Source organism: Triturus cristatus, chromosome 12 (assembly GCF_964204655.1).
Source record: "Triturus cristatus chromosome 12, aTriCri1.1, whole genome shotgun sequence".
NCBI classification, from domain to species: Eukaryota; Metazoa; Chordata; class Amphibia; order Caudata; family Salamandridae; genus Triturus; species Triturus cristatus.
This window is the reverse complement of record NC_140595.1, coordinates 663787350-663811744: the sequence shown is the minus strand read 5'-3', so window position 1 is coordinate 663811744 and position 24395 is coordinate 663787350. Positions and strand designations below refer to the sequence as shown.

General features: G+C 44.1%; 8 non-coding genes across 8 annotated transcripts; 3 read left to right on the top strand and 5 right to left on the bottom strand.

Annotated features, from left to right (window-relative positions):
- Nucleotides 1–8796: 8796 nt before the first annotated feature.
- TRNAT-UGU (transfer RNA threonine (anticodon UGU)) lies at nucleotides 8797–8868 on the bottom strand. The gene has a single exon. It is a non-coding gene; the product is annotated as a tRNA-Thr (tRNA).
- A 1084-nt stretch (nucleotides 8869–9952) lies between these two features.
- TRNAI-UAU (transfer RNA isoleucine (anticodon UAU)) lies at nucleotides 9953–10047 on the top strand. Its single transcript has 2 exons — nucleotides 9953–9990; nucleotides 10012–10047. It is a non-coding gene; the product is annotated as a tRNA-Ile (tRNA).
- A 1149-nt stretch (nucleotides 10048–11196) lies between these two features.
- Nucleotides 11197–11268, bottom strand: TRNAT-UGU (transfer RNA threonine (anticodon UGU)). Its single transcript has one exon. It is a non-coding gene; the product is annotated as a tRNA-Thr (tRNA).
- Nucleotides 11269–12352: 1084 nt separating this feature from the next.
- Nucleotides 12353–12447, top strand: TRNAI-UAU (transfer RNA isoleucine (anticodon UAU)). Its single transcript has 2 exons — nucleotides 12353–12390; nucleotides 12412–12447. It is a non-coding gene; the product is annotated as a tRNA-Ile (tRNA).
- A 1160-nt stretch (nucleotides 12448–13607) lies between these two features.
- TRNAT-UGU (transfer RNA threonine (anticodon UGU)) lies at nucleotides 13608–13679 on the bottom strand. The gene has a single exon. It is a non-coding gene; the product is annotated as a tRNA-Thr (tRNA).
- Nucleotides 13680–16017: 2338 nt separating this feature from the next.
- TRNAT-UGU (transfer RNA threonine (anticodon UGU)) lies at nucleotides 16018–16089 on the bottom strand. Its single transcript has one exon. It is a non-coding gene; the product is annotated as a tRNA-Thr (tRNA).
- Nucleotides 16090–17172: 1083 nt separating this feature from the next.
- TRNAI-UAU (transfer RNA isoleucine (anticodon UAU)) lies at nucleotides 17173–17267 on the top strand. Its single transcript has 2 exons — nucleotides 17173–17210; nucleotides 17232–17267. It is a non-coding gene; the product is annotated as a tRNA-Ile (tRNA).
- Nucleotides 17268–21495: 4228 nt separating this feature from the next.
- Nucleotides 21496–21577, bottom strand: TRNAS-GCU (transfer RNA serine (anticodon GCU)). Its single transcript has one exon. It is a non-coding gene; the product is annotated as a tRNA-Ser (tRNA).
- Nucleotides 21578–24395: the final 2818 nt, after the last annotated feature.

Sequence of the window (24395 nt, the reverse complement as noted above, 5' to 3'; positions counted from 1 at the left end):
TTAATCCATCAACAGGTTCTTGAAGCTCTACCGGCGCAGACAGAGGGTCCTGGACACCAGCTCCGGCCAGGAGACTGGGTGGTTACCCGAAACTTTGGTCGAAAGCGTAACTTGGAGCCAAGATTCGTCGGACCCTATCAAGTCTTATTGACGACGAGGACAGCAGTTCGACTGGAGGGTCGGAAAAACTGGGTGCATGCCAGCCACACAAAGAAGGTACCGATCCCCTTACCAACTGACGGTTGGGTGAGGACTGGGATTTCGGCCTCAGAAACTGAGACTCCTTTGCACTTTGTGCCATTTAGTGATGCTCAACTTGTGGAGGAGGATTCGTCACTGCCAGATCCACATGTGGAGTCATCAGTAGTAGAGAACCCAAGGTCTGACTCGTTGTCCACTTCATCGAACACTGTTGCGTCAGCTGAACAATTGTTTGTAGAGCAAACTCGACCTGGAAGAAGTCGATACTTTCTTCGTTCAAGGACTAATAAAAAGTAACAGTACAGTGGTTTTTGACGTTACGAATATTATGAACGATTACATCCTTTCTTTTTGAGTTGTTTGTGCTTTTCCACTGCTAAGAGACTTGTAATAAATTTGAACGTTTAAACCTCGCCATCCGGGTCACCGTAGGGCCGTGCGGGTACTCCTTTCTGTTTAGCAGGTTTCTGACGCTAGGTTGGTTACTTTTGTCGATCTCTGGGAACGCCTGGGGATTGATAATTGCTACTCAGAACGAAGTGCGTCAAGTACGTCACGGACGGTTTGTAGAGGATGGCATTCTCTAAGCTGTTGGAAGAAGAAAGGGTGTTGGCACAGAGATCAGAATTATGGAGGGTTGTACGAACAAAATGTTTTTTGTTTCAGGTGTTTCTACTGTTTCTGGCCTTATCTATGTTATTGGTGGGTGGAGTGTATTTCGGAGTGCCGTTGTTCTTGCCTTCTGTTTCGCCTACCTTTTCTCCTAACCTAAGTTCCCTCACCACTGTCTCCCCACATTCCTTTCATCCTTTGCCTCAACATGAGCAGGTTAGGCGCGCGGAATTCATGAATAATTCCTTTGTTCAACTTCTACATCAGCATCAGTTGGTGGTGAATACTACCAATTGTTGGGTATGTGGGTTAATGCCACACACCATGGATAGGGGTATTCCGTATTTTGTCCTTCCATACAGCTCCCAGGGTTCAGCTCGAGCATTCCAAACTATGTTCCGTAGCGCACTAGATTCCTACCCCAGTCGAGAGCCACGGTCTGTCAATTTTGGTCCTGGGCCGTACCACAAGCCTTTGGTGATAGCCATAGCAGATCTGGATAGAGATATTTTTGATGCATCACTCATTCCAGATGAAGAAGTGCAGGCCTATAAGGATCTGAGTGAGACTGAGTATAGTACGTCAGTGGGTGATAGACAGCTTAAGAGCTCGTCCCCAATATGGATTGTACCGCACCTTGGTAATTTCTGCTTGAAAGGTTTGGGTCGAAATCCAAGAGCACAACTTGGGAACAGTGCTTGCACTGATACGTATGTCCTACCGATGCTCTCCTCCCCTGTTTTTCTGACTGCTAAGGGCACCTATTTTGTATGTTATGAACGCGCGTATACATGGTTACCCCGTGACTTTTCGGGTACCTGTTATATTGCGAATCTTTTACCTCCGACTTTCACAGTTGCTTCGGACTATCACAAAACTAGAGTCGTGAGAGGCGTTATTAGCAAAGAGGACACTGCTGGTCAAGAAGCAGGAGACTTCTTTAAGGGTTTCTTGCCGTTTTGGGGACCTATGGTTAATAGTAGGAACCTAAGACAGTTGACCCGTGTGGTAGAGTCGACTGCTAATATTACTGCAAATGCCCTTGGTAATCTAACAGCTGAACTACAGGCGGATAGACTCATGACGTTGCAGAACCGTATGGTTCTAGACGTCGTTCTTGCAGATAGAGGGGGTGTGTGTAAAATTATCCACTCGAGTTGTTGCATTTTTATTCCTGACAATGCTCCAACTGTTTACCAAGCCATCTCGAAGTTGCACAAGATTTCCGAGTCCATACACGTGGACGAAGGTAATTGGACGCTCCTGGGATGGTTTTGGGGCCTGATGTCAACCTGGGGTTGGAAGATTCTAATGATCGTAGGGGCTGTTGTAACGATTCTGTTCACGTGTTGTCTTTGTGTACAGTGTGGTCCTGCCTTATGTGGCTTATGTGCTGCGACGTGTATAAGGCGGCCATCTGTTACCAAGGAGACGTTGATGAATAGGATGATGTTCCAGCAGCAGCTGAACGATCTGATGAATATTGATATAGATTCCGATCTTGACTAGTGCTTGCCTACATGAGGGCAAAAGGAGCGTCTGAGGTTCCGTATGAGACGGGACGGCACTTTTTGAGTAATGACGAATATGGATGAGTTTGGTATCCCCGAACCGCAAATGACGAGTATAGTGGGTGTACGTAGTTTCGCTATGCAGCCACGTATGGTTCGTCTCATTTTTGGGTTTGTTCATCCGAACCCTCGGGTTCCATTTTAGATACGGCATCCATTTTGTTTCTTGCCCTCAGGTAGCCAGCGAACGGGTTTTTGTCCGCTTCGTGACCCTGGGACTTTCAAGCTTGCACGAAGGACACGTGTTTCTTTGAGGTGACTTTTACGATGGGGGAAATGACACGAGTAAGGCAGATGGCCCCGCTCAAGGCTCATCTTGCCGCTCCGGTCTATTGTTTCAGCCACGCATACATTAGACACGAGGTCTTTGACCCTTCTATCGAGTTTCCTTTATTGCCCCTAACACTCTTTTCTAACCCGTTGTGTATTCTTGTCCTTTCCTTGCATCTGTTTTTCGTCCTTCCTCTTAATGTGTTTATGGTTAGGATGGAATGTGTTTATTGCGGAGGGAATATGTTTTTACAGTTGAGAACCGGCAAGACTGTTGTAATTATGTTCCGGCCTCCTGAAACATGAACACGACCCTTTTGAAGTTTATTGTGGGAACTGAGTTGTAACCTTTGTTCGCCATACTGTGCTATGGCAAAAACCTGTATAAAAGGAGCGATCCACTTCTACGAATTTGAAGCAGTCTCCGAGAACCTACACACTGTGTACTTCTTGTGACCTCTGTATCCCTGCAGTAAATAAACGCTGATCTCTGACGTCGCTGGAAGTGTCCCGTGTCTCTGTGTTTGTTACGCCAGAACAGGTAACCCACGAAGGTTTCAGGTGTTGTTCCCTGGCACCGCTGGGTCTTAAGAATAACCCAGTCCTTCACCTCTGAGGACAGTGACGGCCCCCGTGGTGGGACGGGCACTGATGGGAATTTTCTCCCGAGTAGGATTCCCTCTAGAGGTGGTGAGCGACAGGGGGACCAATTTCATATCCACGTATATGAAATCCCTGTGGAAGGAGTGTGGGGTAACTTACAAGTTCACCACTCCTTACCATCTCCAAGGAAATGGGTTGGTTGAGAGATTCAACCGAACCCTCAAAGGCATGATCATGGGCCTGGACGGTCCAATGAGGCGTAAGTGGGACGTCCTCTTGCCATGCCTGCTCTTCGCTTACCGAGAGGTGCCACAGAAGTCTCTAGGGTTCAGCCCCTTTGAGCTTCTGTATGGTCACCCGGTAAGAGGACCTCTGAGTTTGGTAAAGGAAGGCTGGGAGCAATCTCCCAGGAAACCTCCCCAGAATGTATATAGTTACATGCTGGCCTTCCGAAACCAGACTCGGCGTTTCAGGCAACTTGCTGAGGCAAATCTGGAAGCCAGCCAGGAGGAGATGAAGCGGTGGTACGACCGGAATGCCACTCTGGTAGAGCTTCAACCTGGACAAAAGGTGTGGGTCTTGGCCCCAGTGGAGCCTTGTGCACTTCAGGATAAGTGGACAGGTCCATTTGAGGTTGTGGAGCGCAAAAGTCCTATCACCTACTTGGTGGACATGCAGACTCCCAGGAACCCTTTGAGGGTCCTACATGTTAACCGCCTTAAGCCCCACTTAGAGAGGACCGAAGTGGGCATGCTGCTGGCCACTGATGATGGAATGGAAGAGGAGACCGAGCCTCTTCCTGACCTCTTAGTGGCCTCTGAGAAAGATGGGTCAGTGGATGGAGTTAACCTCTCACCCACCCTGACGCCCGAACAACAGGAAGATTGCCGCCACTTGCTGGGACAATTTTCCGACCGATTTTCCCTGGTTCCTGGTGTCACAGATTGGTGCGTCCATGATGTGGACACAGGAGACAGCTTACCTGTGAAGCACAAGGCTTACAGGGTAACTGACAGGGTCAGAGCTTGCATTAAGGAGGTGGTCTCCAAAATGCTTGCGCTAGGGGTGGTTGAGTCCTCCAGCAGTCCTTGGTCCAGCCCCGTGGTCTTGGTCCCCAAAGCTGCTGCGCCGGGAGCCACACCTGAACTCCGGTTCTGTGTGGACTACAGAGGACTCAATTCAGTAACGAAGACTGACGCGCACCCCATCCCCAGAGCTGATGAGCTCATTGATCGGCTGGGGGCTGCCCGGTTCCTCAGTACGTTTGATCTAACGTCTGGGTACTGGCAGATCGCCTTGACCGATGGGGCCAAAGAGAGGTCAGCATTCTCTACACCAGATGGGCACTTCCAGTTCCGAGTCATGCCATTTGGGATGAAGAATGCCCCTGCCACCTTTCAGAGGTTGGTCAACCAGGTACTGGTTGGGCTGGATGCGTTCAGTGCCGCCTACCTGGATGACATCGCAGTGTTCAGTGCCACCTGGCCCGAACACCTGCGCCACCTCTGGGAAGTGTTGATGGCTCTGCGCCGAGCAGGCCTCACGATCAAGGCAAGCAAGTGCCAGATCGGGCAGGGTTCCGTGGTGTACTTGGGACACCAAGTGGGGAGTGGCAAGGTGGCACCCTTGCAACCCAAAATCGAGACCATCCTGGCTTGGGAACCCCCCAAGACGCAGACCGCAGTGAGGGCCTTCCTGGGGCTCACTGGGTACTACAGGAGGTTTGTCAAGGGCTATGGAACGATCGTTGCCCCCTTGACAGAGCTGACTTCGAAGAAGCAGCCCAGGAACGTGATTTGGACTGACACCTGTCAGAAAGCTTTCGACACCCTGAAGACGGCCATGTGCACGGCGCCCGTGCTCTTGGCCCCTGACTTCTCCAAGGAATTCCTAGTACAGACAGACGCTTCAGAGCATGGTGTAGGGGCTGTTCTCTCACAGATGACTGAGGAGGGCTGGGACCAACCCGTAGCCTTCATCAGTAGGAGGTTACTTCCACGGGAAAGTAGGTGGAGTGCAATTGAGCGAGAAGCATTTGCTGTGGTCTGGGCGCTGAAGAAGCTAAGACCCTACTTGTTTGGGTCTCACTTCCGGGTTCAGACGGACCACAGGCCCCTCAGATGGTTGATGCAAATGAGGGGTGAAAACCCGAAGCTGTTGAGGTGGTCCATCTCCCTACAGGGTATGGACTTTACGGTGGAACACCGTCCTGGCACAGATCACGCCAACGCTGACGGTCTGTCCAGGTATTTCCGCCTTAGTGACGAGGAACCCCCTGGGCAAGGGTAGTTCTCCCCACATTTCAGCTGGAGGGGACACGTGTTAGACCTGGCACCTTGGCGTAAGTTTCCCTTCCACTTTTTGATGGTGTGCCTCGATTGTTTTGCTGGTGTTGTCCGCTCAGGGCACTGCGCCACGGCTAATCCGTGCCGCAGTGCAAGTGCTCCCGAGGTAAAGTGTACCTGTAATTGATGTCCATGATTGGTTTATTGGATTCACTGTCAGTCCCCAGTAAAGTGCACCAGGGGTGCCAGGGCTTGTGAATGCCAATGCTGCTGGTGGGCTTGCAGCGCTGGTTGCGCCACCCACGGAAGCGGCCTTGTAAAGTGTGTCTAGGGCCTGCCACCGCAGACCCTGTGCGCGGTCCGGGACCGTCGCGCTGACTGCGCAAGTGCCCCCACTTGCCAGTCCCTAAACCTTCCCTTACCTACATATTAGCCACCCCTCTGGTAGGCCCAAGGGCAGGGTGCATTGTAGGCATAAGGTAGGACATGCCCTGATGTGTGTGGCATGTCTTAGTAGTGAATTACAGCCATTTTCGTTCTTCACTATTGAAGGCTACCTGCTCTCCATAGGCCAGAATGGGCTGCCGGGATCACGCCAACGCTGTGACCCCAGTGGACTCAGAGAGCATGGTAGAAGTGTCAAGTTTAGTATGCCTGAACTCAGGATGATAAAATACTTCTTGTAGTCAAGTCTATTTTAATATCCTGGGTTTGTAAATACTACTTTTAGAAAGTTAGTATTTACTGACCTGACCATCTCAGTCCGCCTCTGCTGTGTGTGTGTGTGTGTGTGTTCTGCCTAGCAACAGTAAGGAGCAGGGTGGGGGGATCCCCAGAGACAGGTTGGCTGCCAGGTGGTGGGTAGAGAGATTACACCTGGATGGGTGGGAGGAGTACACCTTGACTCTTGAATAGACCTGTGCTCTGCCACCACAAAGCCGGCGCCACCCTCTGTGGGGCGGCTGATGTCTCTGCCCTGCTGCTGAAAGGAAAGTGCAGAGTCACCATAACAAAGTGCTCCAGAACTGGACTGAGCCAGGCCTAGGCCCCCTGGCGCTAAAGAACAAAAGAATCATGGTATAAAAGTAGGAGCCTGGCTCCTAAGAAATCAGAATCCTGTTTACCACAAAGAACCTCTGCCCGACTAGAAGGAGAAGAAGACGCCGGAGGAGCTGGCCTGCTGCTTGCCTTGCTGAGAAAGGAGAGGAAGAGACTTACTGAAAAGACTTTGCTACTTTGTGCTTGAAAATTCTCCAAGGGCTTGATCTGAGCTTGCCCCCTGAACTGAACACCAGGACCAGTGGGTTCTCTGTGCTTCTTGCTCGTCCTCCAATTCGAGCCGTGTGTGCATCCCGCTGGAAAAGAGACTGCGCCCCTCATCGCCCCTCCTAGGGCCGTGACACTCAGAAGCTCGCCTGCCTCCAACCCGTGAGAGCCCCGCTCCGTCCCGAGCCGCTCTCTGTTCCCGGGCCAGGCCGCCTGCATCCCTGTCACCGCCTGCCACCCCTCCTGCCGGAAGCCGTCCGACGACTGTGATCTACGCCGGGTCATCCAGCTGCACTGACTGTGCCCTGTGACCCCGCTTCGCTATCCCCGGACATCTCTGGCCGCGCCGCCCCCGCTGTGGAGACCCTCCTGCACCGCCGTGCTAAAGGGTCGCTGGCCGCGCCTGCCTACGTGCCCACACCTGCTGATTGAGGACCCAAGAACACTTCCCGAAGTTAAGAGTCGCACCGACCTGTGCCGACTCTCCTAATCACGAAAGAAGTCCAGTATCGGGCTCGGGGCCCGCAACGCCTTATTTCCCCGTTCGCAGGAACCGATCTCTGTGAGTACTGGAGCTACAAGTAAAGAGACTACAAACTATCCATTTGAAACTACGAACCAAGAACATTTGCCTGCTGTATAACCTGGTGGCATAGCGAAAACGTTATTGGTCTTGTGATAAGTCTGCTGAGATATATATACCTTATTTTTACATAAAGAATCGTATTTTTATATATATCCAAGTCTGGTGTCCGTTTCTGGGGGGATTGATGTATTTACTGTGTGTACGATTGTAAGTGCTTAACCACCAACGCCTGAGGAATCGCCTTGGCTGCTCACGCCACGCACCTAGAGGGTGAGCAAGGGTCATTCGCGAGGGGTTATCCTGCGCCCTGACGTGGAGGAGAGGGTTCCTGCTTGACACGAGGGCAACCTTGCGCCAACCAGAGATCCCCGACTCTAACACATATCCTACGCGATGCTCAGTTTAAACATTCCATGATGTGCCATCTTGCATTTCATGCAAACACCACATCAGTGCATTTAAAAATACATTTGTAGAATATTAAATATGATGAAAACAGTGTTCTCACATGATAACCATAAACTGAAGAGCTGCAAAAAATGCTGTATCAGCTACTTACAATAAAAGGTGACTCGAAAAAACTAGCAAAAGAAGAGCATCATCATATTAAAGGTTCTATTCACCATCTTGAGTTGCACCATAGCAGCTTATGGTGCTTTTCTGCTCAGAGTGTGCCTTCAATCCCACTTTCATTTTTAATTTCTTTGCAATTTAAAAAACAACAATTACTGCTCGAAGTTCACTTTTCAAAACCATTCAACCTATTAAATGTATTTCTCTAACCTATGAATGTGGTCCATGTTCACTTTTCCTCATCTTCATCTCGATACTCCTTTCCCAGAAACCAGGTTCACTTCTTCATTCAACCCACCCATCCAAGGTCACCAAATCTTTGAAGCACAAGTCTGCCTATTCTCCCTTTCTCTCTATGTACAAGATACCTTGTATCATTTGAATGGACAGCAGGAGAGAAGGATATTTATGGTGAGTGGGGGTGGGGTTTTGAGGAGTAACCTCATTTGCCTAAGAGCCGGGGTATCTGGGAAAAAAAGTATTTTATGGGGGAAGAATTTCACATCTCCTTGGTGAAATTTGTAGGGCCTTATAACATCCTTTCTGTGGATGCAGATTCAGTCGGAACAGAGGTCCTAGTCCTCGCTCTGCCTTTCAAAGGAACTGTAAATATGCATGGCTTATTTGGCTTTGCCCGGCAGGGTGAGAATGGCGTTTGTCAGGTGATCGGAAGGGGTGAGGCAATAATTTATAATTCAATGATCTTCATGATATTTTCTTGATAATATGAAAGCAGGAAAGGGAAGCTTGGCAATAAGCAATCCTAAAGCAAGGTGTGACTCCAGGGAAGAATGACTTGAAAACAACATACAGAAAGACTCATGTAAAAAGGCCCTGATGAGGCTTGAACTCATGACCCCTGGTTTACAAGACCAGTGCTCTGCCACTGAGCTACAAGGCCAGTCTGCATGCAGGATGTAAATTGCAACATGTATTCTTACTGAGGTATGAATATATCTATGATTTTGAGACTCTGTATGGAAACGTAGTTGCATATGAATGTCCACGTGCGCGCACACATTGAAGACCATGCTTAAGGCACTTTTCTTGAAAGTATGAAAAACTACTTTTTCATATGAGAAAATAAGAGTTTTCACATTCAAGACCATACTGATAGCTCTAGTTAGTATGTCTGCAATCAGTGACATATAGAGAACCCACTTATTAGAAGTGATCTGTCTCTGTGGGGCAGACATATGTTAGCAGTCATTCATTTGAGACGGCCTAAACTTTAGGAGTAAGAGCTGCTTTCTTATCAATCTATTTATCCAAACTGGTTAATAAGCCAGGAGTGAGTGAAAGGCAATCCTCTGGAAACTCCATGAAAGATCGAATTTCTATTACGCACAAAATACTTCACTTTATTTGACATATTTGTTAAAATGGAACAGTCAGATGATCCCATCTAGCGGATCCTGGCTCTGTCTTGAAAGAGAGTGTAATTATACTACAAGAAATGCTGGCCATCAAAAGAGACTCTGATGGCTTTCCGACGAAGGTGGGATTCGAACCCACGCGTGCAGAGCACAATGGATTAGCAGTCCATCGCCTTAACCACTCGGCCACCTCGTGTGCCCTACAGCCCCATCTGAAACCTTGCTTCACAAAAGGTACTGAAGTGTCAATATACTGTACCTAAAAAAGAAAAAATACAGCTGAGGCAAGATCTCACATTCCACGTCTTCCCCCAATTAGGGACCTACATTTCATTTTTGGGAAATTCTTACTATGTGCTAATTACAAATATTCATAAGATTCCCCTAGACTTTGTCAGAACTGTCAAGATATAATTCTATGGGGTTTTGAATAGACAGAGCATATGTTATAGGACAATTATAGAATCTATTCCGTTTGGACTGTATTTTTAATAGTCATGATAATATGCTAGCATGTGAGTCGATCTTGCACAGTGAATGATGGAGCAGTGTCTGTCATCTACTTGGTCAGCTGTTGATGGCTCACCTGGGGAGATGTGAAAAGAGAGAGCTCCAGTGGCGCAATCGGTTAGCGCGCGGTACTTATACAGCAGTACTTGCCCTGAGCCATGCCGAGGTTGTGAGTTCGAGCCTCACCTGGAGCAGCCGTGTTGTTTTTCATAAACCATTTCACAAAAAGTAAAGTTTAAACTCAGAGTATGGACGGCCCTTGCTAGAGAGTCTTTACTTCTTATAGGATCTACGTGTCCTACTCCTCTGGGTGCCAAATATCACATATCCTACGCGATGCTCAGTTTAAACATTCCATGATGTGCCATCTTGCATTTCATGCAAACACCACATCAGTGCATTTAAAAATACATTTGTAGAATAATAAATATGATGAAAACAGTGTTCTCACATGATAACCATAAACTGAAGAGCTGCAAAAAATGCTGTATCAGCTACTTACAATAAAAGGTGACTCGAAAAAACTAGCAAAAGAAGAGCATCATCATATTAAAGGTTCTATTCACCATCTTGAGTTGCACCATAGCAGCTTATGGTGCTTTTCGGCTCAGAGTGTGCCTCCAATCCCACATTAATTTTTAATTTCTTTGCAATTTAAAAAACAACAATTACTGCTCGAAGTTCACTTTTCAAAACCATTCAACCTATTAAATGTATTTCTCTAACCTATGAATGTGGTCCATGTTCACTTTTCCTCATCTTCATCTCGATACTCCTTTCCCAGAAACCAGGTTCACTTCTTCATTCAACCCACCCATCCAAGGTCACCAAATCTTTGAAGCAAGTCTGCCTATTCTCCCTTTCTCTCTATGTACAAGATACCTTGTATCATTTGAATGGACAGCAGGAGAGAAGGATATTTATGGTGAGTGGGGGTGGGGTTTTGAGGAGTAACCTCATTTGCCTAAGAGCCGGGGTATCTGGGAAAAAAAGTATTTTATGGGGGAAGAATTTCACATCTCCTTGGTGAAATTTGTAGGGCCTTATAACATCCTTTCTGTGGATGCAGATTCAGTCGGAACAGAGGTCCTAGTCCTCGCTCTGCCTTTCAAAGGAACTGTAAATATGCATGGCTTATTTGGCTTTGCCCGGCAGGGTGAGAATGGCGTTCGTCAGGCGATCGGAAGGGGTGAGGCAATAATTTATAATTCAATGATCTTCATGATATTTTCTTGATAATATGAAAGCAGGAAAGGGAAGCTTGGCAATAAGCAATCCTAAAGCAAGGTGTGACTCCCGGGAAGAATGACTTGAAAACAACATACAGAAAGACTCATGTAAAAAGGCCCTGATGAGGCTTGAACTCATGACCCCTGGTTTACAAGACCAGTGCTCTGCCACTGAGCTACAAGGCCAGTCTGCACGCAGGATGTAAATTGCAACATGTATTCTTACTGAGGTATGAATATATCTATGATTTTGAGACTCTGTATGGAAACGTAGTTGCATATGAATGTCCACGTGCGCGCACACATTGAAGACCATGCTTAAGGCACTTTTCTTGGAAGTATGAAAAACTACATTTTCATATGAGAAAATAAGAGTTTTCACATTCAAGACCATACCGATAGCTCTAGTTATTATGTCTGCAATCAGTGACATATAGAGAACCCACTTATTAGAAGTGATCTGTCTCTGTGGGGCAGACATATGTTAACAGTCATTCATTTGAGACGGCCTAAACTTTAGGAGTAAGAGCTGCTTTCTTATCAATCTATTTATCCAAACTGGTTAATAAGCCAGGAGTGAGTGAAAGGCAATCCTCTGGAAACTCCATGAAAGATCTAATTTCTATTACGCACAAAATACTTCACTTTATTTGACATATTTGTTAAAATGGAACAGTCAGATGATCCCATCTAGCGGATCCTGGCTCTGTCTTGAAAGAGAGTGTAATTATACTACAAGAAATGCTGGCCATCAAAAGAGACTCTGATGGCTTTCCGACGAAGGTGGGATTCGAACCCACGCGTGCAGAGCACACGGGATTAGCAGTCCATCGCCTTAACCACTCCGCCACCTCGTCTGCCCTACAGCCCCATCTGAAACCTTGCTTCACAAAAGGTACTGAAGTGTCAATATACTGTACCTAAAAAAGAAAAAAAACAGCTCAGGCAAGATCTCACATTCCACGTCTTCCCCCAATTAGGGACCTACATTTCATTTTTGGGAAATTCTTACTATGTGCTAATTACAAATATTCATAAGATTCCCCTAGACTTTGTCAGAACTGTCAAGATATAATTCTATGGGGTTTTGAATAGACAGAGCATATGTTATAGGACAATTATCGAATCTATTCCGTTTGGACTGTATTTTTAATAGTCATGATAACATGCTAGCATGTGAGTCGATCTTGCACAGTGAATGATGGAGCAGTGTCTGTCATCTACTTGGTCAGCTGTAGATGGCTCACCTGGGGAGATGTGAAAAGAGAGAGCTCCAGTGGCGCAATTGGTTAGCGCGCGGTACTTATACAGCAGTACTTGCACTGAGCCATGCCGAGGTTGTGAGTTCGAGCCTCACCTGGAGCAGCCGTGTTGTTTTTCATAAACCATTTCACAAAAAGTAAAGTTTAAACTCAGAGTATGGACGGCCCTTGCTAGAGAGTCTTTACTTCTTATAGGATCTACGTGTCCTACTCCTCTGGGTGCCAAATATCACATATCCTACGCGATGCTCAGTTTAAACATTCCATGATGTGCCATCTTGCATTTCATGCAAACACCACATCAGTGCATTTAAAAATACATTTGTAGAATAATAAATATGATGAAAACAGTGTTCTCACATGATAACCATAAACTGAAGAGCTGCAAAAAATGCTGTATCAGCTACTTACAATAAAAGGTGACTCGAAAAAACTAGCAAAAGAAGAGCATCATCATATTAAAGGTTCTATTCACCATCTTGAGTTGCACCATAGCAGCTTATGGTGCTTTTCTGCTCAGAGTGTGCCTCCAATCCCACATTCATTTTTAATTTCTTTGCAATTTAAAAAACAACAATTACTGCTCGAAGTTCACTTTTCAAAACCATTCAACCTATTAAATGTATTTCTCTAACCTATGATTGTGGTCCATGTTCACTTTTCCTCATCTTCATCTCGATACTCCTTTCCTAGAAACCAGGTTCACTTCTTCATTCAACCCACCCATCCAAGGTCACCAAATCTTTGAAGCAAGTCTGCCTATTCTCCCTTTCTCTCTATGTACAAGATACCTTGTATCATTTGAATGGACAGCAGGAGAGAAGGATATTTATGGTGAGTGGGGGTGGGGTTTTGAGGAGTAACCTCATTTGCGTAAGAGCCGGGGTATCTGGGAAAAAAAGTATTTTATGGGGGAAGAATTTCACATCTCCTTGGTGAAATTTGTAGGGCCTTATAACATCCTTTCTGTGGATGCAGATTCAGTCGGAACAGAGGTCCTAGTCCTCGCTCTGCCTTTCAAAGGAACTGTAAATATGCATGGCTTATTTGGCTTTGCCCGGCAGGGTGAGAATGGCGTTTGTCAGGCGTTCGTCAGGCGATCGGAAGGGGTGAGGCAATAATTTATAATTCAATGATCTTCATGATATTTTCTTGATAATATGAAAGCAGGAAAGGGAAGCTTGGCAATAAGCAATCCTAAAGCAAGGTGTGACTCCAGGGAAGAATGACTTGAAAACAACATACAGAAAGACTCATGTAAAAAGGCCCTGATGAGGCTTGAACTCATGACCCCTGGTTTACAAGACCAGTGCTCTGCCACTGAGCTACAAGGCCAGTCTGCACGCAGGATGTAAATTGCAACATGTATTCTTACTGAGGTATGAATATATCTATGATTTTGAGACTCTGTATGGAAACGTAGTTGCATATGAATGTCCACGTGCGCGCACACATTGAAGACCATGCTTAAGGCACTTTTCTTGGAATTATGAAAAACTACATTTTCATATGAGAAAATAAGAGTTTTCACATTCAAGACCATACCGATAGCTCTAGTTAGTATGTCTGCAATCAGTGACATATAGAGAACCCACTTATTAGAAGTGATCTGTCTCTGTGGGGCAGACATATGTTAACAGTCATTCATTTGAGACGGCCTAAACTTTAGGAGTAAGAGCTGCTTTCTTATCAATCTATTTATCCAAACTGGTTAATAAGCCAGGAGTGAGTGAAAGGCAATCCTCTGGAAACTCCATGAAAGATCTAATTTCTATTACAAACAAAATACTTCACTTTATTTGACATATTTGTTAAAATGGAACAGTCAGATGATCCCATCTAGCGGATCCTGGCTCTGTCTTGAAAGAGAGTGTAATTATACTACAAGAAATGCTGGCCATCAAAAGAGACTCTGATGGCTTTCCAACGAAGCTGGGATTCGAACCCACGCGTGCAGAGCACAATGGATTAGCAGTCCAACGCCTTAACCACTCGGCCACCTCGTCTGCCCTACAGCCCCATCTGAAACCTTGCTTCACAAAAGGTACTGAAGTGTCAATATACTGTACCTAAAAAAGAAAAAAAACAGCTGAGGCAAGATCTCACATTCCACGTCTTCCCCCAATTAGGGACCTACATTTCATTTTTGGGAAATTCTTACTATGTGCTAATTACAAATATTCATAAGATTCCCCTAGACTTTGTCAGAACTGTCAAGATATAATTCTATGGGGTTTTGAATAGACAGAGCATATGTTATAGGACAATTATAGAATCTATTCCGTTTGGACTGTATTTTTAATAGTCATGATAACATGCTAGCATGTGAGTCGATCTTGCACAGTGAATGATGGAGCAGTGTCTGTCATCTACTTGGTCAGCTGTAGATGGCTCACCTGGGGAGATGTGAAAAGAGAGAGCTCCAGTGGGGCAATCGGTTAGCGCGCGGTACTTATACAGCAGTACTTGCCCTGAGCCATGCCGAGGTTGTGAGTTCGAGCCTCACCTGGAGCAGCCGTGTTGTTTTTCATAAACCATTTCACAAAAAGTAAAGTTTAAACTCAGAGTATGGACGGCCCTTGCTAGAGAGTCTTTACTTCTTATAGGATCTACGTGTCCTACTCCTCTGGGTGCCAAATATCACATATCCTACGCGATGCTCAGTTTAAACATTCCATGATGTGCCAACTTGCATTTCATGCAAACACCACATCAGTGCATTTAAAAATACATTTGTAGAATAATAAATATGATGAAAACAGTGTTCTCACATGATAACCATAAACTGAAGAGCTGCAAAAAATGCTGTATCAGCTACTTACAATAAAAGGTGACTCGAAAAAACTAGCAAAAGAAGAGCATCATCATATTAAAGGTTCTATTCACCATCTTGAGTTGCACCATAGCAGCTTATGGTGCTTTTCTGCTCAGAGTGTGCCTCCAATCCCACATTCATTTTTAATTTCTTTGCAATTTAAAAAACAACAATTACTGCTCGAAGTTCACTTTTCAAAACCATTCAACCTATTAAATGTATTTCTCTAACCTATGATTGTGGTCCATGTTCACTTTTCCTCATCTTCATCTCGATACTCCTTTCCCAGAAACCAGGTTCACTTCTTCATTCAACCCACCCATCCAAGGTCACCAAATCTTTGAAGCAAGTCTGCCTATTCTCCCTTTCTCTCTATGTACAAGATACCTTGTATCATTTGAATGGACAGCAGGAGAGAAGGATATTTATGGTGAGTGGGGGTGGGGTTTTGAGGAGTAACCTCATTTGCGTAAGAGCCGGGGTATCTGGGAAAAAAAGTATTTTATGGGGGAAGAATTTCACATCTCCTTGGTGAAATTTGTAGGGCCTTATAACATCCTTTCTGTGGATGCAGATTCAGTCGGAACAGAGGTCCTAGTCCTCGCTCTGCCTTTCAAAGGAACTGTAAATATGCATGGCTTATTTGGCTTTGCCCGGCAGGGTGAGAATGGCGTTTGTCAGGCATTCGTCAGGCGATCGGAAGGGGTGAGGCAATAATTTATAATTCAATGATCTTCATGATATTTTCTTGATAATATGAAAGCAGGAAAGGGAAGCTTGGCAATAAGCAATCCTAAAGCAAGGTGTGACTCCAGGGAAGAATGACTTGAAAACAACATACAGAAAGACTCATGAAAAAGGCCCTGATGAGGCTTGAACTCATGACCCCTGGTTTACAAGACCAGTGCTCTGCCACTGAGCTACAAGGCCAGTCTGCACGCAGGATGTAAATTGCAACATGTATTCTTACTGAGGTATGAATATATCTATGATTTTGAGACTCTGTATGGAAACGTAGTTGCATATGAATGTCCACGTGCGCGCACACATTGAAGACCATGCTTAAGGCACTTTTCTTGAAAGTATGAAAAACTACATTTTCATATGAGAAAATAAGAGTTTTCACATTCAAGACCATACCGATAGCTCTAGTTAGTATGTCTGCAATCAGTGACATATAGAGAACCCACTTATTAGAAGTGATCTGTCTCTGTGGGGCAGACATATGTTAACAGTCATTCATTTGAGACGGCCTAAACTTTAGGAGTAAGAGCTGCTTTCTTATCAATCTATTTATCCAAACTGGTTAATAAGCCAGGAGTGAGTGAAAGGCAATCCTCTGGAAACTCCATGAAAGATCTAATTTCTATTACGCACAAAATACTTCACTTTATTTGACATATTTGTTAAAATGGAACAGTCAGATGATCCCATCTAGCGGATCCTGGCTCTGTCTTGAAAGAGAGTGTAATTATACTACAAGAAATGCTGGCCATCAAAAGAGACTCTGATGGCTTTCCGACGAAGGTGGGATTCGAACCCACGCGTGCAGAGCACACGGGATTAGCAGTCCATCGCCTTAACCACTCCGCCACCTCGTCTGCCCTACAGCCCTATCTGAAACCTTGCTTCACAAAAGGTACTGAAGTGTCAATATACTGTACCTAAAAAAGAAAAAAACAGCTGAGGCAAGATCTCACATTCCACGTCTTCCCCCAATTAGGGACCTACATTTCATTTTTGGGAAATTCTTACTATGTGCTAATTACAAATATTCATAAGATTCCCCTAGACTTTGTCAGAACTGTCAAGATATAATTCTATGGGGTTTTGAATAGACAGAGCATATGTTATAGGACAATTATCGAATCTATTCCGTTTGGACTGTATTTTTAATAGTCATGATAACATGCTAGCATGTGAGTCGATCTTGCACAGTGAATGATGGAGCAGTGTCTGTCATCTACTTGGTCAGCTGTAGATGGCTCACCTGGGGAGATGTGAAAAGAGAGAGCTCCAGTGGCGCAATCGGTTAGCGTGCGGTACTTATACAGCAGTACTTGCACTGAGCCATGCCGAGGTTGTGAGTTCGAGCCTCACCTGGAGCAGCCGTGTTGTTTTTCATAAACCATTTCACAAAAAGTAAAGTTTAAACTCAGAGTATGGACGGCCCTTGCTAGAGAGTCTTTACTTCTTATAGGATCTACGTGTCCTACTCCTCTGGGTGCCAAATATCACATATCCTACGCGATGCTCAGTTTAAACATTCCATGATGTGCCATCTTGCATTTCATGCAAACACCACATCAGTGCATTTAAAAATACATTTGTAGAATAATAAATATGATGAAAACAGTGTTCTCACATGATAACCATAAACTGAAGAGCTGCAAAAAATGCTGTATCAGCTACTTACAATAAAAGGTGACTCGAAAAAACTAGCAAAAGAAGAGCATCATCATATTAAAGGTTCTATTCACCATCTTGAGTTGCACCATAGCAGCTTATGGTGCTTTTCTGCTCAGAGTGTGCCTCCAATCCCACATTCATTTTTAATTTCTTTGCAATTTAAAAAACAACAATTACTGCTCGAAGTTCACTTTTCAAAACCATTCAACCTATTAAATGTATTTCTCTAACCTATGAATGTGGTCCATGTTCACTTTTCCTCATCTTCATCTCGATACTCCTTTCCCAGAAACCAGGTTCACTTCTTCATTCAACCCACCCATCCAAGGTCACCAAATCTTTGAAGCAAGTCTGCCTATTCTCCCTTTCTCTCTATGTACAAGATACCTTGTATCATTTTTGAATGGACAGCAGGAGAGAAGGATATTTATGGTGAGTGGGGGTGGGGTTTTGAGGAGTAACCTCATTTGCGTAAGAGCTGGGGTATCTGGGAAAAAAAGTATTTTATGGGGGAAGAATTTCACATCTCCTTGGTGAAATTTGTAGGGCCTTATAACATCCTTTCTGTGGATGCAGATTCAGTCGGAACAGAGGTCCTAGTCCTCGCTCTGCCTTTCAAAGGAACTGTAAATATGCACGGCTTATTTGGCTTCGCCCGTCAGGGTGAGAATGGCGTTTGTCAGGCGTTCGTCAGGCGATCGGAAGGGGTGAGGCAATAATTTATAATTCAATGATCTTCATGATATTTTCTTGATAATATGAAAGCAGGAAAGAGAAGCTTGGCAATAAGCAATCCTAAAGCAAGGTGTGACTCCAGGGAAGAATGACTTGAAAACAACATACAGAAAGACTCATGTAAAAAGGCCCTGATGAGGCTTGAACTCATGACCGCTGGTTTACAAGACCAGTGCTCTGCCACTGAGCTACAAGGCCAGTCTGCACGCAGGATGTAAATTGCAACATGTATTCTTACTGAGGTATGAATATATCTATGATTTTGAGACTCTGTATGGAAACGTAGTTGCATATGAATGTCCACGTGCGCGCACACATTGAAGACCATGCTTAAGGCACTTTTCTTGGAAGTATGAAAAACTAAATTTTCATATGAGAAAATAAGAGTTTTCACATTCAAGCCCATACCGATAGCTCTAGTTAGTATGTCTGCAATCAGTGACATATAGAGAACCCACTTATTAGAAGTGATCTGTCTCTGTGGGGCAGACATATGTTAACAGTCATTCATTTGAGACGGCCTAAACTTTAGGAGTAAGAGCTGCTTTCTTATCAATCTATTTATCCAAACTGGTTAATAAGCCAGGAGTGAGTGAAAGGCAATCCTCTGGAAACTCCATGAAAGATCTAATTTCTATTACGCACAAAATACTTCACTTTATTTGACATATTTGTTAAAATGGAACAGTCAGATGATCCCATCTAGCGGATCCTGGCTCTGTCTTGAAAGAGAGTGTAATTATACTACAAGAAATGCTGGCCATCAAAAGAGACTCTGATGGCTTTCCGACGAAGGTGGGATTCGAACCCACGCGTGCAGAGCACAATGGATTAGCAGTCCATCGCCTTAACCACTCGGCCACCTCATCTGCCCTACAGCCCCATCTGAAACCTTGCTTCACAAAAGGTACTGAAGTGTCAATATACTGTACCTAAAAAAGAAAAAAAACAGCTGAGGCAAGATCTCACATTCCACGTCTTCCCCCAATTAGGGACCTACATTTCATTTTTGGGAAATTCTTACTATGTGCTAATTACAAATATTCATAAGATTCCCCTAGACTTTGTCAGAACTGTCAAGATATAATTCTATGGGGTTTTGAATAGACAGAGCATATGTTATAGGACAATTATAGAATCTATTCCGTTTGGACTGTATTTTTAATAGTCATGATAACATGCTAGCATGTGAGTCGATCTTGCACAGTGAATGATGGAGCAGTGTCTGTCATCTACTTGGTCAGCTGTAGATGGCTCACCTGGGGAGATGTGAAAAGAGAGAGCTCCAGTGGCGCAATCGGTTAGCGCGTGGTACTTGTACAGCAGTACTTGCACTGAGCCATGCCGAGGTTGTGAGTTCGAGCCTCACCTGGAGCAGCCGTGTTGTTTTTCATAAACCATTTCACAAAAAGTAAAGTTTAAACTCAGAGTATGGACGGCCCTTGCTAGAGAGTCTTTACTTCTTATAGGATCTACGTGTCCTACTCCTCTGGGTGCCAAATATCACATATCCTACGCGATGCTCAGTTTAAACATTCCATGATGTGCCATCTTGCATTTCATGCAAACACCACATCAGTGCATTTAAAAATACATTTGTAGAATAATAAATATGATGAAAACAGTGTTCTCACATGATAACCATAAACTGAAGAGCTGCAAAAAATGCTGTATCAGCTACTTACAATAAAAGGTGACTCGAAAAAACTAGCAAAAGAAGAGCATCATCATATTAAAGGTTCTATTCACCATCTTGAGTTGCACCATAGCAGCTTATGGTGCTTTTCTGCTCAGAGTGTGCCTCTAATCCCACATTCATTTTTAATTTCTTTGCAATTTTAAAAACAACAATTACTGCTCGAAGTTCACTTTTCAAAACCATTCAACCTATTAAATGTATTTCTCTAACCTATGAATGTGGTCCATGTTCACTTTTCCTCATCTTCATCTCGATACTCCTTTCCCAGAAACCAGGTTCACTACTTCATTCAACCCACCCATCCAATGTCACCAAATCTTTGAAGCAAGTCTGCCTATTCTCCCTTTCTCTCTATGTACAAGATACCTTGTATCATTTGAATGGACAGCAGGAGAGAAGGATATTTAGTGGGGGTGGGGTTTTGAGGAGTAACCTCATTTGCCTAAGAGCCGGGGTATCTGGGAAAAAAAGTATTTTATGGGGGAAGAATTTCACATCTCCTTGGTGAAATTTGTAGGGCCTTATAACATCCTTTCTGTGGATGCAGATTCAGTCGGAACAGAGGTCCTAGTCCTCGCTCTGCCTTTCAAAGGAACTGTAAATATGCATGGCTTATTTGGCTTTGCCCGGCAGGGTGAGAATGGCGTTTGTCAGGCGTTCGTCAGGCGATCGGAAGGGGTGAGGCAATAATTTATAATTCAATGATCTTCATGATATTGTCTTGATAATATGAAAGCAGGAAAGGGAAGCTTGGCAATAAGCAATCCTAAAGCAAGGTGTGACTCCAGGGAAGAATGACTTGAAAACAACATACAGAAAGACTCATGTAAAAAGGCCCTGATGAGGCTTGAACTCATGACCCCTGGTTTACAAGACCAGTGCTCTGCCACTGAGATACAAGGCCAGTCTGCACGCAGGATGTAAATTGCAACATGTATTCTTACTGAGGTATGAATATATCTATGATTTTGAGACTCTGTATGGAAATTTAGTTGCATATGAATGTCCACGTGCGCGCACACATTGAAGACCATGCTTAAGGCACTTTTCTTGGAAGTATGAAAAACTACATTTTCATATGAGAAAATAAGAGTTTTCACATTCAAGACCATACCGATAGCTCTAGTTAGTATGTCTGCAATCAGTGACATATAGAGAACCCACTTATTAGAAGTGATCTGTCTCTGTGGGGCAGACATATGTTAACAGTCATTAATTTGAGACGGCCTAAACTTTAGGAGTAAGAGCTGCTTTCTTATCAATCTATTTATCCAAACTGGTTAATAAGCCAGGAGTGAGTGAAAGGCAATCCTCTGGAAACTCCATAAAAGATCTAATTTCTATTACGCACAAAATACTTCACTTTATTTGACATATTTGTTAAAATGGAAGAGTCAGATGATCCCATCTAGCGGATCCTGGCTCTGTCTTGAAAGAGAGTGTAATTATACTACAAGAAATGCTGGCCATCAAAAGAGACTCTGATGGCTTTCCGACGAAGGTGGGATTCGAACCCACGCGTGCAGAGCACAATGGATTAGCAGTCCATCGCCTTAACCACTCGGCCACCTCGTCTGCCCTACAGCCCATCTGAAACCTTGCTTCACAAAAGGTACTGAAGTGTCAATATACTGTACCTAAAAAAGAAAAAAAACAGCTGAGGCAAGATCTCACATTCCACGTCTTCCCCCAATTAGGGACCTACATTTCATTTTTGGGACATTCTTACTATGTGCTAATTACAAATATTCATAAGATTCCCCTAGACTTTGTCAGAACTGTCAAGATATAATTCTATGGGGTTTTGAATAGACAGAGCATATGTTATAGGACAATTATAGAATCTATTCCGTTTGGACTGTATTTTTAATAGTCATGATAACATGCTAGCATGTGAGTCGATCTTGCACAGTGAATGATGGAGCAGTGTCTGTCATCTACTTGGTCAGCTGTAGATGGCTCACCTGGGGAGATGTGAAAAGAGAGAGCTCCAGTGGCGCAATCGGTTAGCGCGTGGTACTTGTACAGCAGTACTTGCACTGAGCCATGCCGAGGTTGTGAGTTCGAGCCTCACCTGGAGCAGCCGTGTTGTTTTTCATAAACCATTTCACAAAAAGTAAAGTTTAAACTCAGAGTATGGACGGCCCTTGCTAGAGAGTCTTTACTTCTTATAGGATCTACGTGTCCTACTCCTCTGGGTGCCAAATATCACATATCCTACGCGATGCTCAGTTTAAACATTCCATGATGTGCCATCTTGCATTTCATGCAAACACCACATCAGTGCATTTAAAAATACATTTGTAGAATAATAAATATGATGAAAACAGTGTTCTCACATGATAACCATAAACTGAAGAGCTGCAAAAAATGCTGTATCAGCTACTTACAATAAAAGGTGACTCGAAAAAACTAGCAAAAGAAGAGCATCATCATATTAAAGGTTCTATTCACCATCTTGAGTTGCACCATAGCAGCTTATGGTGCTTTTCTGCTCAGAGTGTGCCTCCAATCCCACATTCATTTTTAATTTCTTTGCAATTTAAAAAACAACAATTACTGCTCGAAGTTCACTTTTCAAAACCATTCAACCTATTAAATGTATTTCTCTAACCTATGAATGTGGTCCATGTTCACTTTTCCTCATCTTCATCTCGATACTCCTTTCCCAGAAACCAGGTTCACTTCTTCATTCAACCCACCCATCCAAGGTCACCAAATCTTTGAAGCAAGTCTGCCTATTCTCCCTTTCTCTCTATGTACAAGATACCTTGTATCATTTGAATGGACAGCAGGAGAGAAGGATATTTAGTGGGGGTGGGGTTTTGAGGAGTAACCTCATTTGCCTAAGAGCCGGGGTATCTGGGAAAAAAAGTATTTTATGGGGGAAGAATTTCACATCTCCTTGGTGAAATTTGTAGGGCCTTATAACATCCTTTCTGTGGATGCAGATTCAGTCGGAACAGAGGTCCTAGTCCTCGTTCTGCCTTTCAAAGGAACTGTAAATATGCATGGCTTATTTGGCTTTGCCCGGCAGGGTGAGAATGGCGTTTGTCAGGCGTTCGTCAGGCGATCGGAAGGGGTGAGGCAATAATTTATAATTCAATGATCTTCTTGATATTTTCTTGATAATATGAAAGCAGGAAAGGGAAGCTTGGCAATAAGCAATCCTAAAGCAAGGTGTGACTCCAGGGAAGAATGACTTGAAAACAACATACAGAAAGACTCATGTAAAAAGGCCCTGATGAGGCTTGAACTCATGACCCCTGGTTTACAAGACCAGTGCTCTGCAACTGAGCTACAAGGCCAGTCTGCACGCAGGATGTAAATTGCAACATGTATTCTTACTGAGGTATGAATATATCTATGATTTTGAGACTCTGTATGGAAACGTAGTTGCATATGAATGTCCACGTGCGCGCACACATTGAAGACCATGCTTAAGGCACTTTTCTTGGAAGTATGAAAAACGACATTTTCATATGAGAAAATAAGAGTTTTCACATTCAAGACCATACCGATAGCTCTAGTTAGTATGTCTGCAATCAGTGACATATAGAGAACCCACTTATTAGAAGTGATCTGTCTCTGTGGGGCAGACATATGTTAACAGTCATTCATTTGAGACGGCCTAAACTTTAGGAGTAAGAGCTGCTTTCTTATCAATCTATTTATCCAAACTGGTTAATAAGCCAGGAGTGAGTGAAAGGCAATCCTCTGGAAACTCCATGAAAGATCTAATTTCTATTACGCACAAAATACTTCACTTTATTTGACATATTTGTTAAAATGGAACAGTCAGATGATCCCATCTAGCGGATCCTGGCTCTGTCTTGAAAGAGAGTGTAATTATACTACAAGAAATGCTGGCCATCAAAAGAGACTCTGATGGCTTTCCGACGAAGGTGGGATTCGAACCCACGCGTGCAGAGCACAATGGATTAGCAGTCCATCGCCTTAAACACTCGGCCACCTCGTCTGCCCTACAGCCCCATCTGAAACCTTGCTTCACAAAAGGTACTGAAGTGTCAATATACTGTACCTAAAAAAGAAAAAAAAACAGCTGAGGCAAGATCTCACATTCCACGTCTTCCCCCAATTAGGGACCTACATTTCATTTTTGGGAAATTCTTACTATGTGCTAATTACAAATATTCATAAGATTCCCCTAGACTTTGTCAGAACTGTCAAGATATAATTCTATGGGGTTTTGAATAGACAGAGCATATGTTATAGGACAATTATAGAATCTATTCCGTTTGGACTGTATTTTTAATAGTCATGATAACATGCTAGCATGTGAGTCGATCTTGCACAGTGAATGATGGAGCAGTGTCTGTCATCTACTTGGTCAGCTGTAGATGGCTCACCTGGGGAGATGTGAAAAGAGAGA